Raw genomic sequence first — 20,048 nt, forward strand, 5'->3', positions numbered from 1 at the left:
GATTAATTTCCATCACTCAGAGATCCTTGATGTGTTTTGAAACTCACACCATCACTCATGACAGAAGTGAAGCTCAGTTTACAGCCACAATAAACAAGTAACCCTAAAGTTATATGTTTAGTGTGGCTGTAAGCAGGTATTGTTATTTTCAGTGTTAAGCTTTCAAGTGAGGAACACTGATCTCAGGAAAATTGGTAAAAATATAATTGTCCATTTATATACTATGTTCATCCCACTGTGCATTTCTCATTCACAATCTACCGCCATGCAGGAAATCTCACACACTATGGGGGTCAATATGACCCTGGCGGTGAGTGGAAATGTGGCGGTATTACCGCCAACAGGCTGGCCGTACATACTGCCACATTATGAGAATGGCAGGTCGGCTGCAGCCAACCTGCCACTTCTCCACGCAGACCGCCATGGCGATATCAGCTGCCGGGCCAGAAATGTTGATCTCCAGCCCGGCGGACGGCATAGTACAGCTGGCGGCATTATGAGTCTGCCTACAACCATGTAATGATACGAAAACCATGGCGGTAGGCCCTACCGATGACAGGGAATTCCTTCCCTGTCACCAGTAGGTGGCTCCCCCACCCACCCCAACACTCACCAAACACCGCTACACCCCCTCCATCCAAACTCCCTCCACCCCCTCCGTTCCTCACACTCCCCCCACCCCATACACGCACACACCCGCAGATGCACACCAAGCATACACACCCAATCGCTCACAATGGCATGCACACATTCATACACGCATACTTCCAGACGTGCTCGCACACATTCTTACACACAATCACACTGACGTGCAGACACGCACTCAGTTCACCATTCTTACATGCATTCACTCAAACGCATACAACCATGCAAACACAACACACACAGACGCATTCACACATGCATGCACACACTCAGACACACACAAGCAACAGTCCCCACCCTCCCATCCCCCTCCCCTGTCAGAAGCCCGACTTACATTTGCCGAGGAGAAATTCTGGCAGGGAAGGGGTACTGCTACCGCCAGCAGAACGCTGCAAGGCCGTATCACAGGTCATGATACGGCTGGCTGCGTTCTACTGGCGTGGCAGTGCTGGTGGTAGCAGTGCCAGTTTCCCACCATCCGCCAGTATGATCACTGCCAGATTTCCTCCCTTGTCGAGGTGGAAGTACGGAAGTGATCCTAATATGGCGGATGGATGGTAGCCGCGGTGACGGCCGCCAACATACCATCACCGTGGCTACCATCCGTCTGCCAATTTTACCACCATTGGTATAATCAAGGCCTATGTGCTAATCACAAATGAATACTCAAAGCAAAGTTACTACAAAGCCACATTTGCAAATTGTTGATATTATCAATGCAAAGAACTTTGATCCTCTCTTCTTCAATGAAACCTATTCTTCACCCCTTCAAGCATAACCTTCGACACCCCAGTCCCCAATAAATTCTACATACTCCTCAAGACAAGCCACAAAAAATGACAGTGACCTTGCAACTATCAACAAAAGCTGCAACTGCTACTGCAACTGGAACTGCACCATCACTGGCTCCTTCGTGTTCAACTTCTTTGAACTCCTCTGAATAATTATTAAGCCTATGTTCAACAAGACTGTCTGCTGGCACATAATCTACCAGTCATCAGGTTACAATGTCTCTTTCGCAAAGAAAACTTCCCTTCTTAGGCGACTTCAAAAGTCTTTAACCATTAAGAATAACACAGTGTCTACAAATTAATCAAACTGAATGAGACTTGCATCTTACATGCAGTCTCGGTGTAAGCCACATTCCTGGCCCACAAACAAGGCACTAAACTTTACTTCTTCATACCTCCCCAAGCCAGATTATCATAGGTAAATCCTTTGGAATGAACAGGATGGATTATTTTTGCATGTCTTTCAAAATGAATCTGCTAGAATTCAAGAAAGATGCCAAGGACAACTTAATCACATGGTGATATTGTACAAGGCTCTGTAGAGTGGCTTGTCAAGATACTGATTTAAAAAAATAGACACCCAGAGGTCCAAAACACTAACCTTTACCTGTGGCGTGCTAAAAGTATCAATACTGTCTACACACATTTCAACTTCTACATGAAACTATTAAAACTCACAATAAATGATATGGGTATTTGCATCTATCCAGTACACAAGTCATATTCAGCTATCCTAAAAGTATCATTCCCATCAAACGAGTCTACCTTGCAAAATTCACTGAAGTGCTAATCAACTGTATAACATAATTCCTTCTCAAATTAAACCCAACAATGACTTTCCCCTCATTACACAAATTATTCCTCCCATTCTCCCCTTCTCTAGTACCACACACTGAGGCCCATAGTTATGAAAAAGTGGTGCATCAGAGCTGATGCACCCCCTATCGGCACCTAATGACACCATGGTTGTGCAATGGCTGAGCCAACACATAGCCTACACCCACACCACCGAACTCCTCTGGACTGACCACCACTGCGTCCACTTCTCCTTCGCCAAACCCCCCACACACCACCATCAACACACCACACCCTACTGCATGTGGGACAAGATCCCCACAGAACGCCTAAAATCCCAACTGGCTCACAACCTCCCCCTCCACACCAACGACCCCAACACAGGAGCCCACAACCTCTCAAAATGGATCACCACCTGCGCAGACACACTAGCTCCCCTCAGAAAACACATCGCCACCCGCAACATCAAGAACGCCCTATGGTTCACCTCCGAACTCCAAGACTCCAAGCGCAAATGCCGCCAAGCGGAGTAAATATGGCGACAAGAACCCTCTGCAAACAACTTCTCCACCCTCAAAGCCACCATTCGCACCCATCACCAACTCATACGCACTGCCAAATGAGGCCACTACAAGACACGCCTCGACAAAAACTCCCAAAACAGCAAAGTTCACCATCATTAATGAACTATCCAAACCCAAAGCCAGCAACATAGACCCTTCACACACACAGCCCCATGTGATGCCCTCTCCAACCACTTCCACCACAAAATCCTGGACATCCACAACAGCTTCATACCACACACACCCACCACACACACCCCCCACTCACCCAACTCAACCCCCACCCATGATCCCCCCACACACACCCCCCACTCACCCAACTCAACCCCCACTCATGATCCCCCCACCACACTCACCACCTGGGCCCATACCACACACGAAGAAACTGAAAAAACCATGAGCTCCATCCGCTCCTGATCCCCCTCAGACCCCTGCCCACATCCCATCTACAACAAAGCCAGCCCAACCATCGCCCCCATACTCCGCGACATAATCAACTCCTCCTTCGACTCCGCCACCTACCCAGACCTCTGGAAGCATGCAGAAATTACCGCTCTCCTAAAAAAAACAAAGCCGACCCAGAGATCCTCTCCAACTATCGCCCCATCTCCCACCTCCCGTTCCCCGCCAAGGTCGCCTAGAAACTAGTCAACACCCGCCTATTCCACTTCCTCAAAGCAAACAACACTCTTGACCCCTCACAATCCGGGTTCCGCAAAAACCACAGCACGGAAACCTCTCTCATCGCATGCACTGACGACATCAGGACCAAAGTCGACAAAGGCGAGACTGTCGCACTCATCCTCCTAGACCTCTCCGCAGCCTTTGACACTGTCTGCCACCACACACTCCGCACACGCCTCCACAACATAGGAATCCGCCACAAAGCCTTAGACTGGCTCACCACCTTCCTCACTGACCGGACCCAGAGAGTCCGCCTCCCACCTTTCCATTCCACCACCACCAAGATCATCTGCGGAGTCCCCCAAGGGACCTCTCTCAGCCCCACTCATCCTCTCCCTCACCCGCAACCCCACCACTGCCAAAACCAACCTACACGCAGCTCTCCTCGACACCGCCAACTGGAAGACAACTAATCACCTCAAGCTCAACTCCAACAAAACCGAGATCATCAACTTCGGCCCCAACAAAACCATATGGGTCGACTCCAGGTGGCCCAGCGCCCTAGGACCCGCACCCACCCCCGCAAACCACGCACGCAACCTCGGCCTCATCCTGGACCCCGCCCTCTCCATGACACAGCAAATCAATGCACTTACCTCCTCCTGCTACCTCACACGCCACACTCTAAAAAAATCCTTCAAATGGATTACCCCAGAGACCAGGAAGACAGTCACACATGCACTCATCAGCAGCAGACTAGACTATGGTAACGCCCTCTAAGCTGGCACCACACTAAAACTCACACGCAAACTCCAGAGAATCCAGAACACAGCAGCGCGCCTCGTCCTTGGCCTCCCCCGCCACGAACGAATCTCGCCACACCTCAAAACTCTTCACTGGCTCCCCATAAACAACAGAATCACATTCAAGATCCTCATCCATGCACACAAATCCCTCCACAACACCTGCCCAACATACCTCAACGGAAGAGTGAACTTTCACACTCCCACCCGCAACCTCCGATCAGCCAACACCACCCCAGCCACGGTCCCCCGCATCCAACGCACCACCACAGGAGGCAGGTCCTTCTCCTACCTCGCCCCCAAAAACCTGGAACTCCCTCCCCACCAACCTCCGCAAAACCAAAGACCTCCTGCTCTTCAGAAAAAAACTCAAAACATGGTTGTTCAAACAGTGAACCTCCTATCCACCCCCCCCCCCCAAGTGCCTTGAGACCCTCACGGGTGAGTAGCACGCTTTATAAATTCTTTTGATTGATTGATTGATTGATATTTATAATACGGTGCACTATGGCAGTCGTTAGCACAATAGTGTTAAAATGGTTGATGTTATTGCAGCGCTTTGCTACACTAGCGTCAAAAATGTTGACTCTAGTGTAGCAAAGTGGAAGGAGGCCCATAGGTTTCTATGGGTGCGTCATTTTAATGCCGGCTCTGATCAGGCATTAAAAATGATGGCAAAAATGGCACAGTGAAATCATTGAAATTTTACTGTGCCATTTTGCGGGCCTCCTAGTGCTGTAAAACAAATTACACTGTGGCTGTGCTAAGGTGGCAAAAGGGGCTCTTAAATATGCCCCTAAGTCTGTAGGCTTTGTCACCAACTAAAACATAGCTAATTCTTCCTGTTTGAAAACTGAAGAAAATTACATTTTTCTAACTGCATCTACTCAAGAAACCCAAATGCTACATCCTGCACTCAGACTTTGAGACAACAGTACAAGTACTGGTGCTTTCACTCCAAGACAATGGAAATATCATCATGGTTGGACCCCAAGTCGATTCTAGCCCCTTCAAAGAATCTTACACACAAATGATAGACTGGTCTCAGGAGCAAACAAAGCTTCCTGAAAGAGCTTCATAGGCTCCCTTTCAAAGCCAGACTCACCTTCAAGATGCCTTGAATCATGCACACATCACTTTATCTTGGACAACCCACCCACGTAATGGGGAACCAGTGAACTTCTGAGAAAAAGATAAACATAAGCAGAAAATATTCACTTACCCTAGAACAGCGAAGTAAAGAAGAAATGTCAAGAAGAAGCACAGAGCGTAGACAAAAGAGGACAGCAACTGCTGGGAAAAGAGAAGGAAAGACAAGGAGAAGCAGGAACTATGAAGGAAACGTAACAAAGAACACGAGTTAGAGCTATTAGCGTTGTAAACTCCTAACAGGACTTTTCTTGCCACACAAGTTAAAAGAAAACGAAAATGCAGTGCGATTGTGCTATGTAAAATGCAGCGCGATCACTCTGAAATTGAAAACGGAAAAACCAAGCATGATTGCGCTATGTAAGCCTAAGCGCGATCGCACTGCATGAAATATAAAAAAATAAAGTAGTCTGAAAACCATGCTGAAAACATTGAGCCTTGTATGTTTTCAGTAGTTTACCGGTGGTATGTAGGTGGGCTAAACACCATTAAAGGCATGAATTGTGCATGACTTTCACAAATGAAAGCAAGCAGATTTTAAAAGGCAAGGCCACAAACCAATGAAAGTGATTGACGTGAAATGGGTGTGGTTAGAAGCCTAAAGAGAGATTACAGCAGGGGACAGAGCGCTTTGTGCTCTCCTCTAAAAAAGCATGGACTAATGAGAGGAGGGGCAAACAATAAAAAACACGAACTGCTGAAGTGTAGGAGGGGCAAGCAGAGAAAAGCAGGAACTGCTGAAGAATGATATGGATAAGGAGAGAAAAGCAGAAATTGTTGAAGGAAGAGAGGAGCAATTAGGGGAAGCAGAGTCTGCTGACAGATGATCGAGACAGATGAGGAAAAGCAGCAACTGCTTGTTAGACGATAGGACCACACAGCAAAACGTAGAAACTGAAGAGGAAAAAAGTGTTGCAGGTGGGAAATAAGGAATTGCTGATAGGTGACATTGCAGACAAGCGAGAGTGGGTACTTCATAGGAAAGGAGGTCAGGAATCGACGAGAAAAGAGGCCGTAAACAATTTCTCCTAGTGGATCGGAGAGGCAAACAGGAAATCAAAGAATCTGCTGACAAAATATAGTACATGATGGCAGAAACTACTAAGGAAGGAGAAGGCAGGAAGGATAAGATAGGAACGTCTAACAAACGAGGGCTCACATGAAGTGCTGATCAGTGACGTCAGTAGTCAGGGAGATCAGTGATTACTGATAGAAAAGACAGCAGTTGTCTGGAAACAGAGAAATTGATGATTGAATAAGACATGCATGTAAAGCAGTACCTGCTGGGGAAAGAGAGAACCAGAAACATCCGAAGAGAGAGCCCGACGGAGAGAAACAGTATCTGCTGAGGGGTGTGATAGGAAGATCATAAAAGGTAGTGAAAGTAGGAAAAGTCATATAAGAAGAGAAGAAGAAATAAAGAGAAGAAATATCGCTTCAGGGACAAAATGGAACGTCTGAGAAAAAACTGTATCTGTTGGGAAATGGGCAGACCTAGAAAACCAGGCTCTGATAAGGACAGTGAGGGGAGGATGGGAGCGCAGGATCACACGGTTAAGACTCTACTCTTGAATACATAGTACAAGAATATTGTGGCACACTTATATCGCGGACCAATTGTTGAGGTACAGAATATTGAAAGGTAAGTGCAAAGAGGGAAGTACAGATTTGCTATTCGTACCCCCACATATATCTATATATACAGAGAGGTATATTGTTAAGGTACAAGTATGTGGAGTTTCGTACAGAAAATATGTACTGACTTTCTTTTTGATATTCTGTCCCTCAATTTTTTGTCCACGACATTAGTGTCCCACAATATCCTGGACTCGATATTCAGGAGTCGCACACTGGTTAAAGACTAAGAGCTGGGAATATAACCAAGTGTTGCCAAGAAAACAGAGGAAAAGGCATGGCCCAGGAAGTACAGATGCTGTTCAGAAAAAGAATGAGAAATATTAACTTCTTAGGGGGTGAATCGGAAAGCCTGAAGCAAGTTAAGGAGGACGCATCACCTATGTAGGAAGAAGTGCTGCACTGAAAAACAGGATCTGTCAATAACAGAGACAGAGACGCAGGTGTGAAATACACAGTGAGAAGAGAATGCATGAGGGTGCGAGGCAGGTCAACCGTGACACAACCCTGACAATGCACTTCACTGGGCTTGGAGGGATACAAACGTGGCACAACTGAGGATGCTACAGGATGTTGTGAGAAAACCACGCCACACACGCATCCACTTTACGCACCTTCACGCAGAAACACCCACACACCAACTTCGCAACATATTCACTCTCGACCAACTGTGCCTGCAACTCAAGCAATCTAGGCATACATACACTCTCCTTGCTATGGATGCAGCTCAGGTTGCATATCCCTTTTGTGTCATTTTTGGTGCCTACCTCTTTCCTGTTGTCACATGAAAGACAAGAGGGACTAAATTGAAATTTGTCCTCAATCAACAAACCTCGAACACCTCAGCCATTTAGAAATTAAGTAGGGACATAGGTCCATTTATTTCTCCGGGGATGATCCTATCTGCTTTCATGTTCATTCTCTAACAATTACATTAGCTAAGAATTGTTACATTTGCTAAAAATTACATAAAATGAATATTGAGAAACAGCTGCAGATTGTTTTAACTGAACATGAGCATTTAAATGAAAAATGACAAAGCAGTAAAACTGTCGCTTGTAATATTTGAAAACGTTAAATATGTCCTGTAAGAAATTGGAGTATTAGTTGAGGGTAAGGAGAACCCACCTCAAATATTATTCACAATCCTTGTCAGGGTGAACCATTAGAGTCACTAATTAAACCTGTGTTTAGCCTCTTGTAGCTTGGCACAAAGCAGTCAGGTTTAACTTAGAGAGAGTGGGCAAAGTATGTATGCAGAACTCAAACAGTAACAAAGTGAAAACACAAAACAAGAAAAATCCCAAACCAATTTAGAAACAGAGAGAATATTTTAATAAAGAATATGACACCAAAACAACAACAAAAACAATAAGTAGAACAGGAAATATGATGGTTTTAAAAGTTTGAAATACAATTAGCACCAAAAAGCACAAAGCACCAACCACATGCGCCCGTGCTAGACCAGGTCAAGAACAAATGTTAAGGTCAACTACAATGGAGCACATGTCTGATACAGGGACCAGGTATAGCCCAATGAAAAGCTTACCTTCTGACTTAGAAACTTTGATGGAGAAAAAGTAGTCAATAATGAGTCGTCGGCAGGGCAAGTTGCAAGCTGGATTTGATGCAGGTCTAGACAAAAGCATGTTACTGAAGAGTGAGGTCCCAGAGCAGTCGTCAATGAAGCTTAGAAGGCTCAGAGTGGGTGAAGTCCAAAGTCTGTGCCCAGGAAGGCCTCAACATCAAGAGTTGCTGCTCTGCATCAGTCCCACTGAAGCCCTCTATGTTAATACTTAGAAACTTTTCTTGAAGTCAGATCTCCTTTAATGGGGCAAAACCGCAAGCTGAGCAGACCAGCAATTCAATGTCAATGGCTACAGCTTTGACAACAGTCCCAGTCTACGGCAGATCTTCAGGCAGAAAGGTTTCTAAGTCCCAGATCTTGCTGTTTGGAGACTTGACCTTTGATCAGCCTGACAGACACTCTTCTTGAGGGGCAAAAGGTGGGGGGGTGGCCTCTCAGCCCCAATGGATGGGCCGATGCTGATGCTTTCCCATTAGCTCCTCTTATCTCAACCTCGGAGAGGCTGTACCACAAAGGAAGCCCTTCTGCTAGCGTGACCTCCGCATCCTCCACCGCCAAGCAGAAACTTTCCACCAGTGCCAGCATGAATATGCTGAGTGGCACCAGGCTATCTTTCTAAACGGTGTAATATTCTCACTGAAAATCTTTCTGGGTGTAAGATTTTCCTAACAGGTTGACCAATTGCCTCATAGCAGGTATGCTTTTCTGTGGGTGGATTGAGCAAAATCTCCCAGAAATTGCGAAATGTCCGAAGGAGGCAGACTCCATACTATATTTGTGCATGATTATTTATAAAATATTAATACTATTATTTTTGGTGATTGCACAAGGCTAATTATCAAATAAGAATGCCTCTAAGCCAGACCTAAAACGATAGGAGCTAAAACCAATTTTTTCACATATTAACTCATGAAATTGCAGGAAATATGATACAGCACGCAAATTCGGACATATGGAAATGCTGTCAAAATGCTTCTCTGCAAAGGGATCGGAAGTTATGTTTACAATACAGAGGTGGAAACCAATGCACGTTTTAGAAACCTACAACATTCCAGAAACAGTCACAAGGCCAGAAGGCATCGGCTAACCAATTCTGGGATTGAAACAATCATTTTGTGCTTGTGAGACACTTACACGGATCTCATACAGAAGAAGCCTTTCTTGGAACATGTTGCACTTCTTAATGAAGCAATTTTTCATCCATTTGGGCAGAGAGATTTATTAACCTGTCTAACCAGTAACTGCAGCCCATTTTCCAACTGAGCAAGGACAAACTATTTTTGCATTCACAAAGTTAAACATGAGCCAAAGTGTTCTGTGGCAAGAGCAATGTGACTAAAAAGTCCACCCTTGCAATCAGAGCAGTAGGTTGGCGAAGAGCAGAGACATTCTGTTTTCCACATTGCCAGTTGAAAACAAAATCTCTGCCAGCACATTTTATGTACTGCGTTTAAAGGGGAGTAGCCAGAAAAATACACCCTCCCCCCCTTAACCATGCCTCTAATCACACGAGCATGTGGAGAGAGCAAACACGACCTTTCTCAGTAGAGTTTCCTTCATCTTTTTATCCTCCTTCCATCAATCTATGCATCCATCCTTTCATCTATTCATACACCCATCTGCCCATGCCTTGACCTTTCCATCCACACATGTCCCTTTCTATCCACACATGTATCCATTTATATATCCATCCATTCTTTCTCCCATCCATCCTTTCACTTCTCCTTCCTCCAGCCTTTCACCTGTCCATGTTTTCATCCTTTCATCTATTAACCCTTTTCACCCGATTGTTTATTTCATCTTTCCATTTATTTATGCACCCATCTGCCCATGCCTTCAATTTTACATTCCCCATACATGCATTTATCTACCCATCCATCTTTTCGCCCTTCCATTCTCTCACTCCTACTTCCCATCCTTTCAACTATCTGTCCACTATTTCGTGTTTACATCTGTTAACCCTTTCATGTTTTGATCTTTTCTCCTTCCTTCCTTTAATACTTCCATATGCTCTTCTACTTTTCTTTGTTTTTCACCCTTGAATGCTACCTTTTAGCTTTTCCCTTCTCTATTCTCCCCATTCCTTTCTCCTGTTCTTTCTTTCCTCTAACTGCCCATCGTTTTTTTCATGCTTACTCACCTTTCTCTTTCATGCTCATTTGTTCTACTGTTATAATTGTTTTCTCCTATTTTCATTTTTCTCTTTTGCTATTCCTTTAAATGTGCATGTCAGTTCATAGCTCAGCCCCCTCTCTCATGAAATGCCCTAAGTGTTATTTTATACATTTTGACTGCAGACATGCATACAGAAGAGATCAATAATCAGCTAATTAATGTTTTAGTAGGACTCAGTTCATCAATCCAGTGGCAGCCACCGCTTAACTGCTAGAGCAGGGGGTTCACTGTGCCATAGTAAATTTATGTAATCTCCATGTGCTCTGGTTTGACTAGTAAGCGCCCATTCTCTGCACTAAATAGAGCATCTCTACGGTGGTGGTAATGAACAGGTGTGTCTCCACTTATGCTTCGCTCTAATTTTGAGTCAGTCAGAATAGGGAATGTTTTTTACAGCACCCGATAAGTAACATTGTTCCATGATGGGACATTCACTGGGTGTAGAAAATACTTCCTAATCTGTGTTTTGGGGGCAAGTATGAGGTAGAACACATGGAATTAGGATTTATAACATCAAATTCCGCATTTTTCACCTTTTCTCCGGGTATGTTCCATACATATGTCATCATGTTCTTGCTGCAGAGATATTTTAGGGGAGGATTGCAGGGTGGGAGTAATATGGTAAAACAGCTCTGAATGCCAATCCCTGCGTAACAACGGTTTGAGTGAAATATTATTTTTCCCACAATTCCTGATTGGAGTCTTAGTAGGAGAACGTGCAAAGGCAGGAATATGTGTATACTGCGCAGCTGGGTTGTATTAAAACAATTATGTTTCATGCATTATGCGTTATGTTTTTTTGTTATGTTTTATGTGAGATGTTTTATGTTATGTTATGTTTTAGGTGTTATTATATGTTATGTTTTGTTTTATGTTATATGCGTTGAAAAGGGAGGGGCTGAGGGATGATCCTTGAGGGACTCTGAAGGGCAGGTCCTTGATCTCCAAAGCATAGGTGTGTGGGGGGGGGGGGGAGTCTGACTTGCTGTGTTCTCCTTGTGAGGAAGGAGAATATCCATTTGAGGGCAGGGTAGGTGAGTTAAATGAAAGAATAAGGCAAGATGAAGAAAAGGAAAGTAAGACAGTAAAACCAGAATCTGATAAGGGGGAGGGTAAAGAAAATCTAGAAGATCCACCCTTGAGATTACTTGTTGATGTCACTAACAAAGGAACAATATACAAGATAAGGAGACCAGAAGAAAATGAGACTGTTAAAGTAGTGGGATGGAGTGAATGTGGGCATAGTTATTTAGTTAAAGAGAAAATCTTTGCTGAGTTAGAGTAAGTATTAAGGGAATATACTGCATCTGTAGCAAATCAGCTTCCTTTCAGCTGCATCACAACTGAGTAGGAAGTGGTGATGCTCATTAGTCTTTCCTAGAATCTACCATTCAACTGAGATAGATTTACAGCTTGACCGCTATATAAAAAATCCTTTAACTTATGCTTAATGACATTTTTGGAGCAATATTCCCATCAGAAGAAGTTGCATTAAATGATGTAAAGATAAGGAAATTATTAACCCTAGGAGACAGGCTTGTCTCCAACAGCGCAGGTGCACTAACAGTAATTAACAAAGAATTGTTTGCTATGAGAATTATGATTACTCAAAACAGGCTTGGATTAGACATGCTACTTGAAAAGGAATGTGGAGTTTGCCTTCCTGCTAGAGAATGCTGTGCTTACATAACCAAGATAGATAACCAGCGTAACTGCTACATTGTGAATATTACTAACATTACCCATGAATTAGAGTTTGAAGAGACAAGTGCCTGGAAAAGAATAGGTTCTGTATTTGAGTTCATAGGAAAGGGGTTCACTTTGAAGGGCGAATGGATAGGGCACGCAGTGAGAAGAATACTAAAACTGCGTTTGACCCCTCTTTTGGTTATTTTAAATAGTATCGCATGTGGGCTTTTCTTTCAAAAGGTTTGCAAAGGAATTTCAACAAATGTTGTGTTTAAATGTGCAATCAAGAAGCTGTCTGCTATAAGAGGAGGAAAAGGAAAGATAATTGAAGGAAAGGTTGAGAAATTGCAGAATGAACTCTATGATACCAGGAAGGATTTGGAGGAATACAAAGAAAATAATCTAAAACTGATTATTGTATTGTGAAAAAGGATGTGTGTGTGATGATTTTCAAATTATCAGAGGGCGGTTGGGGAATTCCTTTAAGAAAATTTAGTATTTTATATTTTAGTTTCATATTTTAGAAACTGAGCTTAAGCTAACGCTGGCCAATGTTAGGCTTTCTTCCATTTTGAAATGATGGTCTAACTTCATAACGTGATTACTACGACTGTTGATTTCTTAGCTGCAATAGAGAAATGTGAGATTCGCATTGAAAGAGTGAGGTGCCCTCGGTCAGGCTGAACGCCATGTACAGAATCAAGGTTAACCTGGCTGTCCCAGTCCACTTTGCATATTATGTATCAACTGTTACCTGAATAAACTCTGAGAATATCTAAATTTAATGTTACAATATTGTTAGCAGTGGGGTTTCTGGTTGACTGGTTATGCACCTAAGAAAGGCAGAACCCACCACTCTGGTCAGGGCGAGTAAGCTGCACACCAAAGATAACCTGTGCTCACCCCTGGTAGCTTGGCACAGAGCAGTCAGGCTTCTCCCGAGAGGTCCTGTGTAAAGCATTTGCACAACACATTCACTCCAGTGACCCAATAAATACACCAGAAAAGAGACTCCACACCCGACTACATAAAAATATAAAGTATATTGTGCATGAATCATAGACCAAACAACAATATTTGTAAACACTGCACATACTATGCAGATTCTGACTCAGTGTTCCTTATGAGGAATTCAAATGTCTTACAGTATAACATCAGTACAGGTAGTTTATAGTAGAACACATATGGATAGCCATCCCATTATTCATAAGTATGACATATGTCATAGACTAAACAATATGAAACATAAGTACTGGGCAAACATGACAATAGCTAAAAGATGAGATATATTATTCTGGTTAGTCATAATCACCATACAACACATTATAAGGGAATATTCAGAGCAGGATTTGTCTTCTACAACAAAATATACATGTAAAACATGGTATCTGTGCATGTAATGCCAAGGCAAATTCCTAAGGTGAACCACAGGTTCCACGTGACACCATCATCATAACACTCTGGAGATGTAGTGCACCTGCACTTATATTAGGTTTATCACGGGAATTGGGGGAGTATATGGCCATGATGATAAATGTAGGGCCCAGGTGCATTGGTGCCCCTACTATACAATACCCAATACATTCTGTGAAGTCACCACAGAGAATCCTCTTGTGCTGTAGATACGGCACTCCCGTTGGCTACACTTAACCTCCTGGGTGCGGAGTTCCTGTTTCCCGTGAGGCAAAGTCAGACACAAAAAGAAGCCCAGTGGTGCGCACTGCCGTTATGGGCGGGAAGACCTCCCCTGGTCCCCATGTGTGCACCATCAGCAGTGGAGGTGCCGGTGTATGCATGATGCAGCTGCCAGGGACAGTGCGGCCTAGCCCTCCCGACCATGGCTGGATAACACTCAGGCCAGGGGCACCAGCTCATCAGCCCCCACAGTACCTGGCATGTGTGGCAGTTCTCTCCCTTGTGGACCGCACGCCACAGCCAACACTCTGTCCCAGAGTGTGGAACCAAAGACGAAGGGGTGGGTACTCCACAATTACTAGCACTGCTCTGACTTACCCCTCCCTGCATTTCCAGGAAGGACAGGAGCGCCCTGGGAAAAAAAGGCTCACTACTCGTTAATTTTGAAAGTGAAGGCAAAATCTAAAACGCAATCACTGTGCGCTAGCCACCACAAATAAAGAGAATAATTATGACATTCTTCATGTGCTGAGTGAAAAAAGGAGTAGGAAGATACAGCACTCACTATGTGCTACTGATTGCAGAGGCCAGGGGCAACAGATAATGCCCACCACGTTCTGGGCCCCTGGGAGAATACTTGTATTTGGGGGTAAAGCAGGGAGGCTCCAAAAATGGCAGTTCTTCATGGCAGCCCAACAAAACCTATTTAGTCCAGAGTCAAGGAGCAGCTGACAGCAGAGCAACAGCAGAAAAGCAATCCAGGAAGTACTTTATGTGACCCAGCATCAGCAGGTAGCAAGGCAACCACAAAAGAGCAGTTAAGAGGAGTCCTTTTGCAGTTCAGCAGTCCTTCTGGCAGAGGTTGAGTCCCAAAAGTGCTGTAAAAATCATGGGGTGAGAGCCCCTGTACTTATGCTCCAGATGCCCAGTTTCTAGAAGGTGGGAGAAGGTTCCAGCCAGATATGACCAGTTCCAAGAATTTCCCTTCTCCCCTTCTTTGGCTCCAGACATCAGTAGGGAGTAAACAATCCTTTTGTGTGAGAGCTGGACACCACCTATTGAAGTGTAAAGTGTGACCAACCCTCCCTCTCTCCCTGCCCAGGAAGACCATCCTGGAAGACTTGCCAAGGCCTAAACTCCCTTTTTACTACACCTAAGCCACCCTTAAGGCCTTGGATAGTCTTCTGGGCAGGGTGTTGTGTACGTAAGAAGGTAGGACACATATTTTTATGTGTTACATGTCCTAGTAGTGACAAACAGACTATTTTGTTTCTTACTGCTGTGAGGGCTGCCTCTCTCATAGGATTGCATTGGAAATACCCTTTCATATAGCTAAGTGGTATTGTCTGATCTATCAGGGGTGGTGTAGGCATGATTGGTTGAAATGGTAGTGAGAAATGTTGCTTACTGGTGTAGGTGAATATTTTATTACCATTGTAGAAATGCCACTTTTAGAAAGAGGGCATTTCTCTGTGCTTATAACTCTGGTGTTTTTACAGCCTGACTCCAATCCATGTCTGGGGTAGCATGACAGGTAGGCTTTGTGCATACTTTCCAGACAGCCATCACACAGGGAGGATGCAGGTGTAATAGGAGTGCATCTGCATACTGAATGGTCTTTCTGGGCTGAGAGAGGTAGAGGTGGGTCACACATGCATCTGAAAAGGCTGTGCCCTGGCGTCACACAAAGGGCTTGCTTACCCACTACTGATGTCTGGAGCCAGAGTTGGAGGAGAAGGAGACATTCCTGGAACTGGTTAGAACTGGTTGGAACCCCCTGTCCTATTCTATGGGAGCTGTGCACAATGAGTATAAGTACAGTGGTTGCCCCCCACATTTTTGGACACTGAGGGACAAGGAGCCAGATGGCGCTGGAGGGACCTACCAGGGAACTGCCATTGGGACTGCCATGCTGCTGTGCTGACCTGGAACCTGCTAGGTCATAATACGGACTGCCACTGGACTCCACAGACCTTGATGTGCTGGCCTGCAGCTGGCCCCTGCCTTGTGTTCTACAGTGACTCCAGGGGCTGGGTGGTGTGACTCCTGTTTCCCACTGCTTTCTTCTATTTTCTTTTTAGCACTGGAACAGTGCTGTCATTTACTATTGGAAGTATGTGTCAAGCACTTCACTTCTGGCAAGCATAGTGTATAGTGAGACATTTGGAACTCCCCCGGTGCCCCCCGGGCACAAGCAGGCACCTACTGTGGTGCAGCCGCCACTGCGGCCTAGGCTGGAGCAATGGAGGAGCCAGCCCCTTACAGTATTATGTGCGCACTCAGCAGCGCATGCTGAGTCATGGAGACCGGAAGGAAGCGCGTGCTGAGCGCTCCTCTTTATGTGAACCGGGCAGCCTTTGGAGAGGGAGTGCGGAGAGCAACACCCGCTCCCATGCTAGAAAGGAGTATGAATCCTCCCGTGCAACGGAGGGTGGCTGCAATTCTGAAAGCTCGGGTGACGAAGCGAGGTCTCCTCCCTGTAGTACAGCAGAGTGGGTTTTCACCCACTGTCCTGGGACAGACTGCAGGAGGAGTACAGTGGTTTGCTTTCCTTTCACTGTGGGAAGAGCCAAGGAGAGGTTCCCCACACCTCTCAGCAGACACGTTCACCCTCCCCTTGCCAAGCCACTGTATGGTTCTGACTGCATTTTCAGGTGCACCTTGTGGCCTGTAGCAGGAAGGTAACCAATCGGCACGAAGCTACCGTAATGAACCTAATGTCATGTGCAAGTGCTCCAGATCTACATGTTTGTAATAGTAAATTGTAGCAACCCGGATGGTGGGAGATCACAGTAGTAATGATCTGGGTGCTCTGATAATTCACCTGTTTTTCTCTCTCTAACTGCCACACTCCATAATCTGATGCCACAATATGTGTAATTTTTCGCCTTGTTGGGGTAAGATATCTCTTCTAGGTTTTCCTATTGCAGGCATTGGGAGGGTAATGTTTGTCTATGACCTATGTCAGAAAGAAATGTTTTGATGATATGTGCATCTATTTTCGGGATGATAATGATCTGCCATTTGGGAATGTTTCTCTATGAGCATTCATGATGCTGTCTTGGCACTCCGGATAATGTGTTTACTATGACGTGCATTTTTGGTGATAATGAAGACCAGAATACTGCTTGTGCTGCAGAAGCCAAGTAACTTATGTGTTTATCTGACTACTGCTTCCTTTCGCAGAGTACTAGTATCCTGTGTGATGTTCCGACAACTGCTTGCTTAGCAGGGTATTATTGATACATTACATTTTTGGTCTAATGATGTTTTGTGCAATACAGTTTATTTTTATATAACTTGTTGTGGAGTTTTCTTTGTGGTGCATTTATTGTGTCACATGTGTTGTGAGTGTTGTGCAAATGCTTTACACATTGCCTCTGGGATAAGCCTGACTGTGTGTGCCAAGCTACCAAGAGGTTGAGCAGGGGTTGTCTTAAGTGTGTAGCGTCCTTGTCCTGACTAGAGTGGTGGTCCCTGCCTGGCTGAGGTGCCTACCCAAGCCAACCAGGACCCCATTTCTAACAGTTTCAATTCTTAGGAAGTGACAAATAGAGGAGTCCAGTCGGAGCAACAAGTCTGTATAGGTACTACACCGCTCCCGGCCCGAGACGTTGGTGTGCATAGGGTGAGCAAAAGAGAGAAAAAGTCACCACCGCAGGTGAAGGCAAGGGTGCAATGGTAGTGTATGTTGCAAAGGTGAAATGCAGGGTGACGTGGGCACATAGCACAAGAGGGAGAGTGGAGAGTCAATGGAAGTAAAGGTAAGGGAGATTATTGGGTGCATGGAGGAGTGCAAATGGAAGGGGAGCAGATGGTGCAAGGAGATTGTAGGATGAAAAGAGGTGCACAGTTGCAAGGTGGAGCATAAGGTGCCATGGGAGAAACAGGTGCAAAGGGGCAAGCAAGGTGCAAGGTGTGTACATGAAAAGGGATGTGGAGTGCAAGGGAGACTGCAGGTTGCATAAGGAGGACCGTTTGGGTGAAGAGGGAAGCAAAGAGTAATAACAGGGTGTACAGACTTTAAGAGAGTAGAACATATAGTGCAAAGAGGTGCAGGGTATACGCGTAAATATAGGGTGCAAGGAGGAGTGGATGCTGCAAGTAATACAAGCTGCAAGGGAGGACGTTATGGCGAAAGCAGGAATGCAGGGCACAAGTGTGGTGTAGAAGGTGCAAAGCAAGAAAGTACATGGTAATGGGTGAGCTCCACAAGCAGGCATGTACTTAGTGGGAGAGAGGGGGTAGGGTCTTCAAGGTTTATCACAGGGTTCAAGAGCGATATGAGGGTTTCAGGGCATAAGAGGAGTGCATGGTGCAAAGGGGGAGTTTGTCTGCTTACGTGGCATAGACGGTGCAAGTGGGCATGCAGGGTGCAAAATGGGGCTAGGGTGCAAGGGGGAGCTTATGCAGCAAGAAAGGGATTGCCGGGTACAAAGAAAAAGGCTGGATGCAAAGGGAATGCAGGATACAATTTGTAGAGCAGAGTGCAAAGGGGAGCACAAACAAGTTTGACATGAGGTAAACAACTGATACCAGAAAACAGCATTATAGGGTGCAAACAATGGGAACGGAGCCAGGACTATTCCGAGACGGCGCAGCACATAGTGCAAGGTGAGGGCAGTGCCCGTGCAAGTGCAATTCCGATGCCCTTCAACATGTTGGGCACTGCATCCACCAGAGAAAATCACGTCTCTCGCTCTGGAGAAATTGCCAAGTCGAACAAGTGAGTCAAAAATCACAATCACCACCTTTGTGGCCCTCGCCTGGAACGTTGTTCAGCAGAAGACGGACCAGCCAAGCGGGGGCAGTGGTTGTCACACACGACTGATCCTCTCGCAGTCAGATGTAAATAAATGTTTCTGTCAACTGCGGTCTCTCCAAACGACATCAATTGACCTCCAAAATATCACAGGACATGACATTGAAGACAAGTGTATCAGTAACATAGGTCGCATTCCTAAAAATAACATAAAACTAAGAAAGAAACACAAAACATCACTAGAAAAGTACTATACATTGTAATTGCATATAATCTAAAATAGCACGTGATGAACATAATAACTTTAACATTTGCTTTTAGTGAAGTGCATCACACCAAGTGCTTTAGAATTCATTCAATGTAGCCAGAATAAATAAGTGATCAGACCCACCTACAATTCACAGCTACTGTTCCCAGGTAAACAAGGTACCTCAGTAGAAGCCTTCACTGTAGTGGCAATATAAATAGTTCCTTGTTACAATCGTAGAATAGCATTGTAAACAAATACAGAGTCAGTATTCATTTGCTGCCTCTAGGATTCCTGCAATCAAAATATGAAGAGTATGAGATGATATGTAGCATATAGATAGAAATGTTCAGATTAATGTGGGGAGTTATGCAACGCTTCACATTTTCCATGAGCACAACTGTTCAGAGAAAAGAGTGCACATCCTCATGTGCCTCATCTTTTCCTACTCATCAGTCCTACCTGCAGGAGTCTTCTTTCCTTTTCTCACCTAGTCTCACTGTTGCCTCGGTCCCATTTTTCTCCTCTGCCCTCATCTCCCAAAGCCCCCTCCCAACTCTCTCTGAGTCTCTTTCTCTCACTGTCTCTCTCTCTCTGTGTTTGTCTCTCTCTCTCTCTCACTCTGTTTTCTCTTCCACTTTCTCCCTCTCCTGTTCTAAGAGGTGTTTCTGCTTCAGACTCCAAGCAGTGAGTCAGGCGATTGCCATGAAAGCACCTGTTTTTATCTATCTTACTCGTTTTGCATTTATAATGTAACCTCTTCCTCCCTCTATGAACTACACTTTTTCCATTGTAGTTAATGTCTCACTGTACCTTACACCCCGAGCCATGTGTGTGTCAAAATAGAGACAAGTAACCCAATAATTAGAACTGCACCATCCTAAGCATCAGTTTAGCAGGTATCAGAAATAAGTAATTGAGACAGCTCAATAACTGAGTTCTAGATC

The sequence above is a fragment of the Pleurodeles waltl genome, chromosome 2_1 (assembly GCF_031143425.1).
Source record: "Pleurodeles waltl isolate 20211129_DDA chromosome 2_1, aPleWal1.hap1.20221129, whole genome shotgun sequence".
Classification (NCBI taxonomy): Eukaryota; Metazoa; Chordata; class Amphibia; order Caudata; family Salamandridae; genus Pleurodeles; species Pleurodeles waltl.